The sequence below is a fragment of the Macadamia integrifolia genome, chromosome 1 (genome assembly GCF_013358625.1).
Source record: "Macadamia integrifolia cultivar HAES 741 chromosome 1, SCU_Mint_v3, whole genome shotgun sequence".
Lineage (NCBI taxonomy): Eukaryota > Viridiplantae > Streptophyta > Magnoliopsida > Proteales > Proteaceae > Macadamia > Macadamia integrifolia.
The window spans coordinates 34,509,857-34,520,278 of NC_056557.1; the positions used below are offsets into that span (position 1 = coordinate 34,509,857).

Here is a 10,422-nt window from a genome sequence, read left to right on the forward strand (position 1 = left end):
AAAAAAAAAAAAAAGAAGGAAGAGAGCTGATTGCTTTACTCAGATCTTGTGTAGAATAAAAAATTGGAAGTTCAAGTATTAAAAAAAGACCAGCATATCATCCTTCTAAAAATTTAAGAAACTATCACTACAAACATCAAAATGAAAAGAATAAATGGACAAATCTGATAAAGAAACAAGAGCTGCTATTAAAGAAGTAAGCAGTACAGCTTCAGACACAAAATACCAACTTACTGGGCAAAACCTATTCATTGTCATGATTTCTCCACTGGGGTCGACATCTCTTCTTGCAGCAAGATTTTCCATAACAATTGACCGAGCTGGTAACCATGATCTTAAATGAAAATGAACATTCTGAAAATGGAGAAGATTGTTTAGAGAAACAATTCATAAGCAACAACATCCCCAACACCTCCTGCTAAAGTTATGTTGCTTTGGGCGACACTATGCTGTTCCCATCAACTTGAAGGTGATTTAAGAAACATAGAGATCTGCAGACCTAACCTCTAAAAATTCACTGCCTGCCAATGTCATTGCACGTTTGAAGGCCTCATTTTCCTTTTCAGGTGACTGATCAGGATCCATCCAGTCCAAGTTAAACCTTGCAATTCTTGATGACAAGCTTGTATTATTTACATATCGTGGTGGCTGGTCCATATCATACTGAGTAATTCCATTGTCAATGGCATCAATTGCCTGCAACAAGGGGAACAAGAATATTTTGAAGATACTAGTTTTAGTATATTGGTGTATGATGTCTTGTATTCCGTCACAGTTTAATCCAGGGAGTACTGGTGCAGCACCTAGACAGGGAGTATATTGGTGTATGATGTCTTGTATTTGTAGCGAGGGTTTCTTTCTCTGTAATGCAAGCAATACTGAGAGGTGTAAGGACGAGCGCTACAACCCTATTCTCCATTGATAGTGAAGCAGGATCTCATCTCACCGGGGACGTAGGCAACCTTGCCGAATCTCGTAAAAATCCATGTGCATTGTTTGTTTTGTTTTTTCCATTATCTTCTGCATCGTTTTAGGGTTGCGTTTCTACATTAGTACACATCAAGTGATAAGTTAACATATATAACTATCTAGATACCAATTAATATGTCAGCCTTCAAAGACCAGGAGAACAAAATTTTATTATAAAAAGAAATTTCTTCAAGGGTGTTCACCACTTCACCTCCCACCTCAAGGCATTTAAGGCTTAAACTCAACAGTTACGAAAATAAAAATTGGAAGTAGTAAGTTTTTCATCTGTTCTTTTAATTTTTTTATTTTGTTTTTATTGTTTAAACTGATGGGACTATATAAATGAAATTTTGATTATTGTGTGTATTAGACAGTTCTGTGAACAGATTCGAGATCAGCAATATAGAGCCTCCAAAATCAAGTAATCATAGTATGAATAAGAATAGGAACTAGTAACTAATCCCAACATAGAAGCATTGGAAAAACTCATATAAGTAAAAAATCTTAAATATCCTTGATCATGAGACATATAATTATCACTATAAATCTCTTTCTACTGGATTCAAAAAGTTCTTTTGTGCGACAAATAAGTAATCAAACCTTGGACTAATTGGATGATTTTATATGTTACGAAAGAGATAGATAATGCATAGGAATAGAAAGAGTTATCCATAATAATGTCTTTCACGTCCAATTATAGAAATCTTCCTTATTTTTAAATGGCAGTTCCAAAGAAACGTAGTTCTATGTCAAAAAACCGTATTCGTAAAAATATTTGGAAAAAGGGGGTATTGGGCAGCGTTAAAAGCTTTTTTCGCTTCCTCCATTTAGTCAATAGGATCAAAAAATAGAAAGGAGAGAAAAAAAAGAAGGTATTAACAGTTGATAGTATGGAGAAGATGAATGTGAAGTCAGGACTTGAATCGGAACAGAGATTCACCTTCAATTCAGCAATCCTTGTAGTGATAGGAATTAGGATTGACAAATTACAGGCAGCAACGATGGAAGAATTGCAGAAAACAAAGTAACAGAGCAGTACCTTAAGAAAAGAGAATAGCGAGTAGGCACCAGCGCTTCTCACTACAAGGTGTTTAGTTGGAATCTTTCCAATCCCAGAGTTTCTCACTCCTCATTGAGTCTCACAGCAGTTAAAGGCAACAACGAAATTCTCATTAATCAAATTCGAGTACAACGTTGTAGTCCCTTAAGAACTTACATAGAAGACTCAAACACTAAAAGGAAATTCCTAATCCTTAACCAATAAGAAAACATAAACTAACTAGGAAACTAAACTAATGAAAGAAAGTGATTCAAAAAAGACTCAATCTAGTAATGAAGTAAAATCCCGTTTTCTTACTTTCTACCCATATTCTAGGCTCATTAAGACGTTTCATTACAAAGAAAACCCATGGAATCAAAGGCCCAACACTTATATAACCCAACCCAAGGCTTATTTCCAATAATATAAACCCTTTAGGTGACTTATTTACATCAGAGAGAGAGAGAGAGAGGCTCTTGGTTCTCTCATTTAGTGCTTATTTCTAAAAGATAACAACACAACCACCAATCCTTCTTCATATAGCTCCTCTTGACAAATTTCAAAAACCATTTTTTGCTCTTATAATGAAAAATATCTGTATAAAAGCAAAATTCCCTCTCCCTTTTCCTCCAAGTCAAGAGAAGAATTGATAGTAGTTCAAAGCAAACTGCATTATTCTTTAAAATGGAACATCACTGTGTTGTAGGTGCTTATGACCCTCCTCCGCTCCTTGGAACAAACTCATAGCTCATTCATGTGGCTCCTTTTATATTCATGATGAAAATGCTTGTCAATTTTATATTCATGTCCTTCATATGAAGTACTACTGAAAGTGAAAAGAAAGACCATGACTTCAGTTGAAATAGAGAGAAGATATTAGAAGGAAGTGGCAAAGTCAAAGGAAAAACCAAGTTTTTATCCTGATATGGTTAGTACTGGATGGATCAGGTTCATCATTATAATCAAGGAATCAAAAGATGCTATTACAAAATTTTCATGATACAACAACAACTCCGCCTTATCCCAATTAATTGGGTCAGGCCAACAAATTTTTTACAATACATGTGCAAAATTTTCTACCTCCAGAAAGCTTTTGTAAACAACTAAAAATACACTTCATCAAGTTGAAGCTCCTTTGCAATTATCTCCTTCCCATAATGCTGGAGTCAGAAATAAACAAATAAATATAAATATAAATATAAAAGAGGAGGTAATAGATCCTGAAAGAAGACACAAAATTCAAGTATTAATAGCTAATTTCTCAAATTTCAACCAAGAAAACCAATGTTAGAAAGCTCAATAGCACTTTTAAGAGATCACAAAGTCCAACACCATTTAATAAAGAGGGCTAATACAAACTTAAGTGGGATTAAACTTTGAGTTTGATACTATCAGATCATTTCCCTTCCATTATACCATTACTATCCATGTAATGTCAAGCAACCCTTTTTTATACGAATATTGACAGGATTCATCTAGTGATTGCAATTCCTTGACTTGGCCCTAAGCCTGACAATACAGTTATCTGTTGGCATCTCAAGCCAATAGATAAATGGGTCAGGTTTGGGAAGAGTACTTAGCTCTTTGCTAAGTGCTCAAGCCTCCCCAGACCAGTATTTTTCTGAACAATCACCAACTGCACTGACACTTTTGTCCTGAACTAGGTTTATTTTTTCGAACCCCATTGATTAATCAATTGGGTTTATGTGGTCACTATGGTGCTTAGTTGTTACCCTCTATAGTCCACCTAACTAAGTCCACTCCCACCCCATGAGCCAACAACTGGATCTCAAGGCTCTTGAGTGCAACAAAGCTTTTTCCAACACATCTACTTCATCTAGTCCTAATGAATTGGTTGCCTTTCAACAGAAAGAAGAAGGCACAGAAACTCTCTCTTTATATAGGGTCTCCTTACATTTGGAATGAATCTTCTATCCCCACCTCCATTACGGGACAAACAAGGGTTTTGATGTCATTCTATTCGATAAACCTGCTTCATGATTAAGAATATAGTTGTATTGTCACATTTACAAACAAATGGAGGGCACCTAACTAGATCAAAGCTTCTTCCTCCATTTCAAACTTTAGCAAAGAGAGAATGTGGTACCGTGAGATCATCTACCTTCAGCTTTGTTTGGTTGCAATGGGAATTTAAAGGGAAGGAAATGAAATTTTCATACTTTAAAAAGAAATGTTTATAGTCATTACCCCATATGATTGTATAAACTACTTAGTTTTCTTTTACCATATTTACATGTAATTTTTATTTTACATATTATAGCAAAGGGTTTTAGATGCAAAGTAAAGTAAAATTTTATAGCGAAATATGGAATGATTTGAAGTTAATGTTAAAGTCACATGGCTAATGATTACATATATTTTCTTTTTTAAGTATGAAAATTTCACTTCCCTTCCCTTTTATTCCCCTTACAACCAAACATAGCCTTCAGTATCCCAATAGGATTAATACTATAGATTAAAAAGGTCAACCAATAAAATGAATGACTACCTTATAGACAAGTCTAGCACTGCTGGCTTGGCAGTGAAGCCATTGCCTAGAACTTCATCAAATCCTTTCTAGTGATGATCATATGGATCCCTGCCTGAATCATAGACACCCCCAACGTCAAGCACAGCATCAAGTGTATCCAACACCTACAGCACCAGCTCAACTCAAAAAATAACTGAACAAAACAGAGGAAAATCAAATTTCCAAAAGATGAAACAAATGATGTCTCAGAAACAACACCTCAGGGTCTCTAATTCGCACAATTTCAGCCCCGGCAAACTTATCAGAAAGGCGAATTAAAAAGCATCCAAGGGCTTCATCGCAGTGGAAGGTACCATTGTGGGTTCCAATTCTCTTCGTAGCGATGATGGAGGGTCTGGTGGAGAAAGCAAAAACCCTTGAGTTATTCAGAGTTGCCATGAGAGGAGGAAGGATTGAGCATTTTTGGAAGAAGAAGAACCTCTCGCTCAACCCTGTTAGGGAAACATGTGTTGAGCAATTGAGCTTGAGGCCTTAGAATTTTGAAGGTGAAGGGGAAGTTATAGGCACTAAAGACACAACTCCTCTTCCTCTTCCTTTGTACTGAAAATGTTGAAATCTAGTTTCTATAGCCAGCTACTTGCCACGGGTGTTAATGGCCGAGTTGGACTGGGTTTTCTAAAATCGCAACCTAACCCGAAGGTCTCTTCACTCAACCCAAGCCCAGGTTATCTCAGCCTAGGCTCAACTCAATTCAACCCAAGGACCCTAATTGGGCTGGGTTTAGCGCATCCCACCCCAATTCAGTACCATTGGTTATTTGCATGTCTCTATGCTTAGACATAGGTGGATGTAAGAAAATTGTACTTATCCTGCCACTAATCACTGAAGATGTCTTCACGAGGCAACCTCTCATTGGTCTGTGCGCTATCACAGTGCTGGCACAAGAAGGTAGCATTCTCTTATCCATAAAAATTACATGTAAAATGTATCATTGCTGAATATGATAAGAAATTTAAATAATTTATACAATCACCTGTGGTAATGGTTCAAAAAAGAATTTCTTTTCTAAGTTTGAAAATTTCACTTCCACTTCCCTTTTTCCTTGCAACCAACCTCATTTTTTCACCAAAAAAAAAAAAAAAATATATGACCTCATTTTATCCACACCACAAATATTATTATAAGGTTGCTCTCAACTCAAACTTTTGAGAGCAAACTTTCCAAAACTTGGTTAACTAATCTCACATTTAATTTTTTTTTCATATCAACAAGCAACTTTTGTCGTGAAAAAGATGAGATTTTTTGAATAACAAGGACTATTGAAAAATCAAAGAGAATAGCTACATATTAAAAATTGAGATAAACTACCAAATTTTGATTTGTAACCTATGAAAGGAATTTACTATCTATCCAATGGTCAAAATGTCAAATCATCATGTCCAAAATGAGAAAGTGTTTGAGCTTACAATATACTTCACACTTTGAGATATTTAAATTATTTTTTCAGCAAAAAAACGTTACCTGGTCGTGTGGCCCTTGCTGAGGGGTGAAATGATGGCCTTACCGTTGTGAAATTAAAAAATTCATCCCTACTGATGCCCCTTTGTGCTCCCCTCATTGGTCTCTGCACTAGGTACCTTTCTTTTTACCATATTTTTCATTTGTTTAATTTTGATAAAAGGGAAAAAAAAATTTTAAATGTGTCTAGCGTAACATGTTGTATGCTCAAACAACCCCCCCTCCTCCCCCCCAAAAAAAATAAATAAATAAATGGGGAAAATTCCTATAATGGAAGTTATATGAATCATCTAACAAATAAAAAACTATAAATAATTATTTTTAAATGATTAAATAATGCACATAGCACGCCACACAATTTTGAGAACCATCTAGGGCATAAGAATTTAGTGGTTGCCATCTTTGTTGTGTTGTTAAAAACATGATCTAGAGCAAACTTGATAACATACTTTTGTTGATTCTGTTTTGGAAGGAGAAGGCTTTGAACCAGGCATCCTGGTAATCCATATAAGTATAATTTGGTGGGGAGAAAGTATTTGAAAAGCTTCTTGGGTTAAGGGGATGAGTTCCCCAGTCTTGGAGAGACAGGATTTTGCAGATGGTTACAGTTGTGTGTGTAACCAAAGTTTGATCATTTCGGTCATAATTGAGTTTGAATCTGACCGAATCAGTTTCTACGAGAATGTACTCGTAAAATTCTTGATGTTTTGCCTGGGAGTTGAAATGGTGATTCCAACCTTTGTAGAATATTTGTTGTGCCATCATGATTGGCGAATCAAGATATTTGAACAAGGGTTCTTCAATAGTGAAGAGGTCTTCTTTGCATGGCTTTTCATGATATTGGCTTTTGAGTTTGGAGCCTTGTGCTGTTTGAAGAGGTTTGGCTTGTGTAGTTTGGAGGCTAGAGCTGGCCTTATTTGTTGGTTGAATTGGTCCTGCTGTAGAGGCAGCAACTACAGCATGGGAATAGGGAGTTTTTGCGGTAGCCATTTGGGATTGGCTACGGGTAACAATTTGATGAGATGGTGCGGCAGAGGCTGCAGTGGCACCATAGCTAGATTTGGTTTTGACAACAGAATTTGAAGAAATGGACTCCTTAGGGGGAGCCATCTTGATAAGGTTAATTTGGGGAGTCTGGCCCTGTAAGAATTCACGGGTAAGAAAGTCAAGGACAGAATTGGATTCTCCTTTAATATATTCTATTTGAAATTCAAAAATTGATAATAAAGCTTGCCATCGGGCAAAAATTTGTTTTGAAGCAAGGTTTGAAACATCATTTTTTAAAACATATTTAGCTGCGCTACAATCAACACGAACTAAAAATGGTTTATTTAATAATGTATTTTGAAATTTTTGTATGCACAGAACAATCGATAAAATTTCTTTTTTGATTGTACTATAATTCTTTTGAGCAGAATTCCAGATACCATAAGTAAACTGGACAAGTTGTTCTTTGTCTTTATCAGAAAGTCTTTGTTTAAGAATTCCTCCATATCCGATATCTGAGGCGTCGGTTTCTACTATTTTGAAAGCCTCAGGGTTAGGGATAAATAAACAGGGGATTTCTTTGACAAGCTTCTTGATAGTTTGAACAGCAGTTGTTTGGGTTTGAGACCAGGGGTTGGTTTCTTTTTAAGCCGAAGATAAAGAGGTTCGGCAATCTTACTGATTTGGGGAAGAAAATCACGAACATAATTTAAACTTCCTAGAAATCTTTGTAACTGAGTTTTATCAAGGATTTGGTCAGGGAATTTCTCACCAAAAGTAATGGCACGATCAATAGGGGTAAGAGTACCCTTTTCAATTAAGTGTCCAAGGAACCTAACCTTGGTAAGAAAGAATTCCATTTTTCTCTTTGATAAAACAAGACCACTTGATTTGATAATTTGATAAAACGTTCTTAGGTGTTTGAAGTGTTGTTCAATAGAATTTGAGAAAACCAGGACATCATCAATATAGACAATAGTTCTATATCTTGGAATCAAGAGGCACGACTATAGGCTTTGATCCAAGGATAGAACTAGAAGTTGCTATATGCAGATGCAGAAAAGAAGCTAATAATGCAATCAAAGAAAATTACTTTGAAATATATCTTTGAAAGTTACAATATTTGGAGATTGGTTTGGGTAGGCTTGGGTTGGAGGATTTGAGAAGAAGAATGTTGGGTTGGCTTTGAGCTGTAGGTAGCTAACCTTTGATGGACGATCAGACTTGAGATGATCGGAATTTGTTGCAGTCCGGCGGGATGCTTGGAGAGATCTTGGAAGAACTTGTGGAGGCTCAGCTTGCTTCGGAGCTTCTCTCTCTAAGTTCTAGGATTTCTAGTCTAAATGTTCAAGTCTCAGACTTCAAGTGATTTGTGAGAGGGGTTGGTGCTCCTTTTATAGAGTAAGGAGACTCATTTGAATTACATGTGGGTTTGGTTTTCATTTGGGTTTCATTTGGTACTGTACCAAATTAGGTACTATTTGACATTTCATTTGATACTATTTGGAACTGTGCACTTGAATTTGTATTTGAAGTGAACAGTTGCTGCCGACATTCATGGAACTGTTGGCGCCGAAAGTTGGAGTTGCTGTCAACCAATGATTTGGAATCTTTGCTATAGTTATTGGTGACAGTTGATTTGGAATCTTCAATGATCTTACCACGGCATTCCACGTGTCAGGGACACTGTTCTCCGTATTGGTTTGATCAAGAAATTTGTATCCTATTAATTTGAGCCGGATATTGGCCGGACTGTCCTATGACCTGGGAAAGTAACAGTACCCCCTTTCCTTACTAGGTCGTCCGGGGTTATTTGACTAGGTACGATTTAAAGACTGTACCCGTCGGCTAGCTTTAAACTGTCCTAGCAGACGTTTTGGACCAAACTTATGTTTTGGTCGATGAGGACTTTGTATTGGCTGTCCGTCGAGACCGACGGGAGGTAACTTCTTTGAACTTGCTGGAGGAGGACACACTGTCAGGGACAAAGTCAGGGTCAACCTCATATGGATCTTGCCCATAGCAGAGTTCATGGGCAGGAACAGATCTTTGCATAGATTTGAGACTGTAATCACCATCACTGGAGCCTTCATTGTCTTCATTGTCTGAGTCGGAACCGAGTTCGGCTAGACGAGCACGAAGGGCTTCCTTCTCACTTTTGATGCTTGATTTTGAGGAGCTTTGTATTGTTGGAACAGGTTGGAGACCTGTGAGGCTTTGATATTGTTGGAACAGGTTGGAGACCTGTGAGGCTTTTGATTAATGCATTTTTTTCACATTTGGAGACATCACAGTTGTCCCACCATTTGACATTGAAGGATCGGCAGAGGACTGGGGCAATCCAGTCATTTACCTGGTAGTCATAAATTTGATATTCCCAGAATAATATCCATGCAAGACGGCAATGGAGAAAGAATCTGAGAAGATCTGGTTGGTGAGGTTGGGGTGTTGAGTTTTGACAGAATGTTTGGAAGGAATCTTGGATTTGTAGTGGTAGAATTTCTACCATAGGACCATACTGATCCCACCATTTGGGAAACCAATTGGGAGTTTGGTTGTTGAATCTGTATTCAAAACAGAAAAACCAAGAATGGCGGTTGATTCTGATTTGAGCTTGTTGTTCAAGATTAAAGGTTCTTAAGAACCATTCACGTTTTTCTTTGTTTTTTGAAGATTCAAAATCTGTTCGAAGTAAAGGTTTGTTGATTTGATAATTTGTTTCAACTTGAATCATGTAAAGTCCACCATTTTTGGGGTCTTTAGGAGGAGGGGGTGGTTCAACCTCAGATTGAGTAGGAGACCTTTGATCATGGGTCTCAGATGGGGTTGTTTCCGGAACAGTAGAAGTGGCTTCGTATGTTCCATGGACAATATTTTGGTTATTTTGAATTCCAACAAGGTTAGGAAACGATGGAGTTGTCCTAGTTTGAGAAACCCATTGGTTTAAGTCAGAAGAAGTCGATGCCTCAGAGCATGATCTTCTGGAGCTTTGATAGACCGGAGGGGTAGCTTGTCTGTTAAACCTAATGGCAACTAATCCGTCTGAATCCTGGGAAATAGAACGGATACTTGTATTTGAAACTTGAGGGGGAATAGCAGTCGTTTGCAGCTGCCATTCTTCAGGGAAAGAAATATCTTCCCACCTACAAAGTTTGGGGTAGACAATTTGACCCTGAATACAATCAGTTTCAAGGTAAAGGGTTTGGCCTTTTGAAGATGTTCTTTTGGCTCGAGGTTGGACATATTTCATGGCTTTGTATTTGATTCGATGAATGATGGAAATTGGGATGGTTCCATGCATTAATTTGTAACCATGAGTTTTAAGGTTAAGTTTGAGTGAATGTAAAATATTTGGGTCTTCTAAGGCTATGGACATATCTGGATAGACATTGAAATGGATAGGTCCATAACATAGACT

At 37.1% G+C, this 10,422-nt stretch overlaps 1 pseudogene; it reads right to left on the reverse strand.

The window, feature by feature from the left end:
- Nucleotides 1-105: 105 nt before the first annotated feature.
- On the reverse strand, nt 106-5,454 carry LOC122073469 (annotated as a pseudogene).
- Between the last annotated feature and the right edge of the window lie 4,968 nt (nt 5,455-10,422).